This window comes from Sinocyclocheilus anshuiensis, unplaced genomic scaffold, assembly GCF_001515605.1.
Source record: "Sinocyclocheilus anshuiensis isolate Anshui unplaced genomic scaffold, SAMN03320099.WGS_v1.1 scaffold1901, whole genome shotgun sequence".
NCBI lineage: Eukaryota > Metazoa > Chordata > Actinopteri > Cypriniformes > Cyprinidae > Sinocyclocheilus > Sinocyclocheilus anshuiensis.
In genome coordinates this window covers 73,910-80,978 of record NW_015539937.1, presented here as the reverse complement: position 1 = coordinate 80,978, position 7,069 = coordinate 73,910, and the positions used below count along the sequence as shown (strand labels likewise).

Genomic DNA, 7,069 nt, shown 5'->3' with positions numbered 1-7,069 from the left:
AGAAAGCATGTTTTCATGGACTGTGTCACCTTTTGCCTCTTTAGGATTCGGGGGTCTTCTAATTGTCACACCTTTTGCCCAGTGGGTGAAGTTGTAATCTGCTGATTGGTCAGTTTGAATGTCTCACATTTGGTTTTTAGTCACATGGTCAAGGAAGGGATAAAAGAGGACTGTAACTGTTGCTCTGTCTCTTTCCTTTGTTACCTCTTTTCCTTTGCTCTTGCCTTTGCTGCCTTTCTCTTCTCGGGGCTCTGCTCTCTCTCTCTCTCTCAGGTAATGTTTTATATACATGCTGGGTACAATTAATTGTTCATGTTTTACCATCCTTCATCTATTTTGTAACCAATTCAAGTGTAACCATAACAAAATATTGTTATTAAACCATTTCAATTATTAATTATGTGCTCACTAGTCTTGATTCAAGGTTAATATTGAAGTGCTACCTATTGCAAAACAATATAGTCACTTGATAGCAGCGCTCCCGACATTAAACTGATGCCTTGTTCTATTTATGACGTACTGACACAAAGTTAAAATTATTTGCAATGGTCACTTTGTCACGTCCAGTGCCTCGTCATATTTTCTGCATTTAGCTTTTGAATGACCAGCACCTGCCTGGGTCTGTGTGACTTCATCTATGGCCTTTCTCTTCCCTTTCAAAAACCGATCCATCTCCCATACTGTTACGTCCTTTGGCTGTTTACTGTTTTATTTCTTTTCTTTAGCTTTTGAATGACCAGCTATCCACCTATCTATGTTGTTTCTATAATTTAAAACACATCTACATAATCCATTATACATTATTAATAACACAACTAGAGGCCAAATTTGTGAACAAACTTTGACATTGGCTTGAAAAGCCTGAACCTTAAGCCGAGACTTGAACTCGGGTCACCTTATGCACAGCTGTAGTAAATGTCAGAACGTGGGTCACAAGGCTAGGCTATTGCTCCGACATAACAGCTAATTTTCATCATTTATTTTGTCTATGGATCATAACATTTCTTACAGATTTCTGCTCATTTGAAATCAGATATAAAGTGGCACTGTATTTGAATGCATGAGTGGTGACTTTTCTCAAAATTGTGAGATAAAAAGTTGCAATTGTCAAATTCTGACAGGAAAAATGTCAGCTCACAATTCTGGCATTTTCTTGCAACTGTGTGTTTATGCAATATAATTCTGAGGAAAGGAAAAAAAAAAGAATTGAGAATTATATCAGGGTGTCTGTCTACAGACCTTTTAATACCACCTTTCGTAAAATTTAAGACCAAACCTGTGATGGAAATACACAATATATTACATGCATGTGTGATATTTAATGCATTCTGATTCTGATTTAATGTTAAAAGAAAACAAAATATCCTCCTGAGACCTAAGCATAGCATTTTGTTTTATCTTCCATAACATAGTTGAGAATCATCTTTATACAAATTTGGTTAACGAAAATCCTGAAACCTAAAAATTGGTGAATGAGAAAAAAAATACTCAATTGGTGGCATAAACATAAGAAGCTATATTTTCATCAGTGCTCTATCAGTTTTTCATCTGATAGTCAAAAAAAATGACACCTTCAACATTTCTCACATTATCACAGTTTATTTGGGATGATAACTTTGGAAAAATGCCTTGTTTGCTTCATGGTTACAAAATGGCATCAACATCCGTTTCACGAGTTCACACTTACATATAATAAACAGAGTAAAGGTTATGCATATTTGGTGTGCTGTCCAGGGAGAGGGCTCAGAGCTCGGTAATTCCTCCTGAACCCGGGATGCTCCCCCTGTCCGGGGAGAGGGGTCCGAGCTCGGCATTTAACCCGGACCCAGAGCGCTCCCCCCAAAAGATGCAATTAGCGCAGGACAGCAGCCAGAGTGGGGCGTTGATTACCCCCCAAAACTTGCAGAACTTAAGGTTGGTGGGGTGCTGGACGCCGCTTGGAGTAGAATCACTGCAGTGGTATCAGAAAAGAGAAAGTGGCTTCTGTGGAAGCGAGCACTGCTGCGGCAGTTGGAAGTAAAGATATAGGCTTCTGCGGAAGCAAGCACTGCTATAGTGGGAAGTAGAAATGAATGGGAAGTAGAGATACAAGCTCCTGCGGGAGCGGGCACTGCTGCAGCAGTGGGAATTAGAGATACCGGCTCCTGCGGGAGCGGGCACTGCTGCGGCAGTGGGAAGTAGAAATTAATAGGAAGTAGAGATACAGGCTCCTGCGGGAGCGGGCACTGCTGTGGCAGTGGGAAATAGAAATGAATAGGAAGTAGAGATACAGGCTCCTGCGGGAGCGGGCACTGCTGCGGCAGTGGGAAGTAGAAATGAATAGGAAGTAGAGATACGAGCTCCTGCGGGAGCGGGCACTGCTGCGGCAGTGGGAAGTAGAAATGAATAGGAAGTAGAGATACGAGCTCCTGCGGGAGCGGGCACTGCTGCGGCAGTGGGAAGTAGAAATGAATAGGAAGTAGAGATACGAGCTCCTGCGGGAGCGGGCACTGCTGCGGCAGTGGGAAGTAGAAATGAATAGGAAGTAGAGATACGAGCTCCTGCGGGAGCGGGCACTGCTGCGGCAGTGGGAAGTAGAAATGAATAGGAAGTAGAGATACGAGCTCCTGCGGGAGCGGGCACCGCACTGCACGTGTTTTATTGACACACTATTTTCCTATTTAATACTGTAAAGTTGCTTTGACACAATCTGTATTGTTAAAAGTGCTATATAAATAAGGTGACTTGACTTGACTTGACTGCTGCGGCAGTGGGACGTAGAGATGAGTTGGAAGTAGAGATACAGGCTCCTGCAGGAGTGGGCACTTCGGTGATATCTGAAAAGAAACTCTGGCTCCTGGGTACCACTGTGGCATCTGAAGAGAGAATGTTGCTTCTGCGGAAGCGGGCACTGCTTTGGAATCTGAAAAGAGAATGTGGCTTCTGCGGAAGCAGGCACTGCTGCTGTGGAAATGAGCTGATGTTAAAGAACGCAGCTGATGAGGGTTCGGTGAGTTTCTTTGATATGGAAGCGGTCTGACTGGATGTAGATCTTGAAGGCCTCTGACGTCCAGCGTCCGAGTGCCTGGATCTGAGGCTGGGAGAGGCTTTTTTGGGAAGCTGTGGTAGCTGCGCCTATGCGGAAGGAGTGGCTGGAGTAATGATCTGCTGGGATGCCAGCAAGCAGTAGAATGGACTTGAGGTGTTTTTGGATCCAGAACGTGTGGCGGGGCGATTAGAGTCATCAACAAAAGCGGGTCAGACGGGAGTTTAGCCTGCGGGCTTCTGTAATGCAGGTAGGCTAGGAGGGTTTGGTATGGTTGGATTGGTGACTGGAGATTGAAGATATAATGAAGTGGCCTCTTTTCAGCTGGTCTGTCTTGCTTGCTTAATGAATAAGAGATTGATTCAGTATCTAGCACTGATCGGTCTGAAAAGGTTGGGTGGATTTTTGGATTGAAGCAGGACGTGATGGTGAGTTCCTAGCATCTGAGGAAACCGAAGGCTGCCAATATGAACATGGCGTCGCGCGTGTGGGCGCTGTGAATGGAGTGGAAGCCTCTGCGGAGGGTAGAAATGCATTTGGTTAAGATATCTAGAGATTGGCTGTCTAGCGTCTGGGCTGGTGGGTTGGGCTCTTTGGATGCCTTTGATGAGCATGGATGTCTGTGAGCTGGTTATTTCTGGGGAGGGTGAGCCGAACATGAGCTTGTGGAAAAATTTAATTCCGCTTCGGTAGACTTTGATGGAGCTGGCTTGGAGTTTTTTGTTGGCGTTGAGATGGGAGATGAATGAGGTGATGGTGAGCTGGGAAAAATCGGGGAAAGGCAGGTTGTAAGCATGGTGACATTTTTTAAAGTTATTGGCTGTCTAGCATCTGGGCGGGTGGGTTGGGCTCTTTGGATGCCTTTGATGAGCATGGATGTCTGTGAGCTGGTTATTTCTGGGGAGGGTGAGCCGAACATGAGCTTGTGGAAAAATTTAATTCCGCTTCGGTAGACTTTGATGGAGCTGGCTTGGAGTTTTTTGTTGGCGTTGAGATGGGAGATGAATGAGGTGATGGTGAGCTGGGAAAAATCGGGGAAAGGCAGGTTGTAAGCATGGTGACATTTTTTAAAACCATTCTAAGCAGTTAAGTAGGATTGGAGGGTCCTGGGGGAGACGGCCTGGAGAATAGAACTGTGGGAGGCATCTAGAAGGGTTTTATATATATATATAGTTTTTTCTTTTCCCCTCTGCGGGTGGCTTACGGGAACATCGGCGCCAGCAGCCTGAATTCCTGGAAAGCAGAACGGGAGAGAGTGTCAAGCTGAAGTACAAATGAGATGTCTTAGAAAAGGCATTAATGCAGGGGAATGGGACCAGCCTTTATTGATGCAATGCACGGCCGCTTCGTTAGGGTGGGTTGGGCTCTTTGGATGCCTTTGATGAGCATGGATGTCTGTGAGCTGGTTATTTCTGGGGAGGGTGAGCCGAACATGAGCTTGTGGAAAAATTGAATTCCGCTTCGGTAGCCTTTGATGGAGCTGGCTTGGAGTTTTTTGTTGGCGTTGAGATGGGAGATGAATGAGGTGATGGTGAGCTGGGAAAAATCGGGGAAAGGCAGGTTGTAAGCATGGTGACATTTTTTAAAACCATTCTAAGCAGTTAAGTAGGATTGGAGGGTCCTGGGGGAGACGGCCTGGAGAATAGAACTGTGGGAGGCATCTAGAAGGGTTTTATATATATATATAGTTTTTTCTTTTCCCCTCTGCGGGTGGCTTACGGGAACATCGGCGCCAGCAGCCTGAATTCCTGGAAAGCAGAACAGGAGAGAGTGTCAAGCTGAAGTACAAATGAGACATCTTAGAAAAGGCATTAATGCAGGGGAATGGGACCAGCCTTTATTGATGCAATGCACGGCCGCTTCGTTATCGCAATGCGCTACAATGCTGGTGGTGGACCATTCTTTCCCCCACAGGACTAGAAGATAACTGGATATAACTCTATATAACTCTAGATGCGTGGCTGGGATGGAGCTGGGAGGCGAGATGATCAAAAATCGTCTAAAATGTGGATGGGGTAAGGGATTGCGTAGTTATTGGAGAGAATCCAGCAGACAGCCTCTGATAACATGTTGGAACATTTTTGGTTTGCTATGGGAGCTGGAGGCCACTGAAAAGAAAAAGGGGTTATTAGTAATGGGTGGAAAAGACTGAGATGTGTGGGCCTGTGTTCGCTGGCAGAGGCAGCTTCTAGGCCACAGGAAGTAAATGAGGTTCGTGACATCCTGAAGAGCCTGTGTAGCCTGCACTGCTAGCGGAGGCAGCCTCAAGCTAGCGTCTGCTACGGGAGCTGGAGGCCGCTGAAAGGAAAAAAGGGGGTTAGAAGTAACAGGACGGAAATATTGAGATGTGAGGGCCTGTGTTGCAAGTGGAAGCAGCTTCGCGCTTGCTTCGACTGCTGTAGCTGTGGAAGAAAGTGGAAGAGTTAGTGACATTTAGTGGGACAAGCTGAAATGCCTGGGTAGCCTGCAGTGTTGCCGACTTAGCAATTTGTTGCTAGATTTGGCAACTCCTCAAGCCTTGTCCACATACGTTTCCATTGAAAACACATCTTTTCCTCTCGTTTTGGCCTTCCATCCACACTAAGACAAGGAGTCCAGGAAAACAGCTTTTGAAACGTTCTCCAGAGCGGATAAATTTTAAAATGCTGTTTTCATGTTGTAGTATGGACTGTGGAAACGGAGGCTTTTGAAAACGATGACACACGTTTAGTCATGTGACACATATTGTACCAATAGACATGTTTAACCGGTAACGTTAATTGTGCAGTTATATGCTATTCACTTTCACACTGTTGCTAAAGATATTTACTTTGCACAATCTTCATATTACAGTCCTAAAAAGACGACAGAAAATTTACTCACGATTGCTGTCCTGTGGCAAAACATGAGGGCAGTTGCGTTTTAGATTCATTCTGAGTGAGCGCGCCGTGGGTGTCAGTGAATGATGAAATATTTCCGTAAATGAATTGATCCTGCCAGAAGAATTGTGTGAAACTGTGTGAATTGTGTGTCTGTTCCGTCTGTATCATCTCAGTGAGGTTTTATACATGCACAGTAAGGCGAATGTAACACTTTCAGACATTTCAGTGTGGATGATAACTTTGGAAAAATGCCTTGTTTGCTTCATGGTTACAAAATGGCATCAACATCTGTTTATGTCATAACGTTGTGTAACAAACTTTAGCCACGATACCTGCTTTAGCAGCTTCACCTGAAAATGAATTAATTTGCAACACGGCCTGCACCGCTAGCAGAGCTGCGAGAGCTGGAGGCCCGGCTGCATATAGCGCTGCAGCCGGAAGAGCTGAGCCGAAGCGGGAAGCGAGAGAGGCTTTGCTGCGGTGAGAACTGGGATGCGCCCAGTCTCGTTGAAGGCCTGTTGCTGCTGCGACCCAGCGCTCGAGGAGAGCCGGGTCTTGTGCGGGATGATGGTGGTGTCGAGCGAGGCGAGCTCGGGATTTGCACGGTCTATTGGCCGCCTTGGTGGCTGGAGTGGATTTAGGAGTGAGGTTGGCTAATTTGCAGGGTGACGAATAGATCGTACAGATCCGCTTTGTTTACCGTCCGCGAGAACGGTGCGTTGGAATGAATCAGCGTTTGCATCGGGCTTAAATACTGTCCACTTTCCGATCGGAGGAGTTGCCGGTACAGCCGACTGATACGAGGATGCTGGAAGCCTCGGCGTTGCGAAGAGCGTGTGGCTGGTCGAGAAGAGCAGTGGCCGCGATGCAGCCTGGTGCTCGGTGGCCGTGTCTGGCGTAGGAGTGATCATGGGGCCGGCAAATTGCAGCGGATGATCTGAAAAATCCCCAGTATCGGTCTCGTCGTTGGACGGGAAAAAAATGTAGTCTGTGATACAAAGGCAAAGGAGTGAACCGAATGCTGAAATACTGTAGAGAGAATGAAGGTAAGATGGCTTGGGCTATTAATAGAAGTTCAGAGAACACAACCTTGAGGAGCTCCAGTGCTGATCGTACGGGTGCTGGATGTATATTTTCCCAGCCTCACTAGCTGCTGTCTGTCTGTCAGGAAGCTGTTGATCCA

The 7,069-nt window shown here is 46.1% G+C and overlaps 1 pseudogene; it reads right to left on the bottom strand.

Moving 5' to 3' along the window:
* Positions 1–2,128: 2,128 nt before the first annotated feature.
* Positions 2,129–6,797, bottom strand: LOC107686961 (uncharacterized; annotated as a pseudogene).
* Positions 6,798–7,069: the final 272 nt, after the last annotated feature.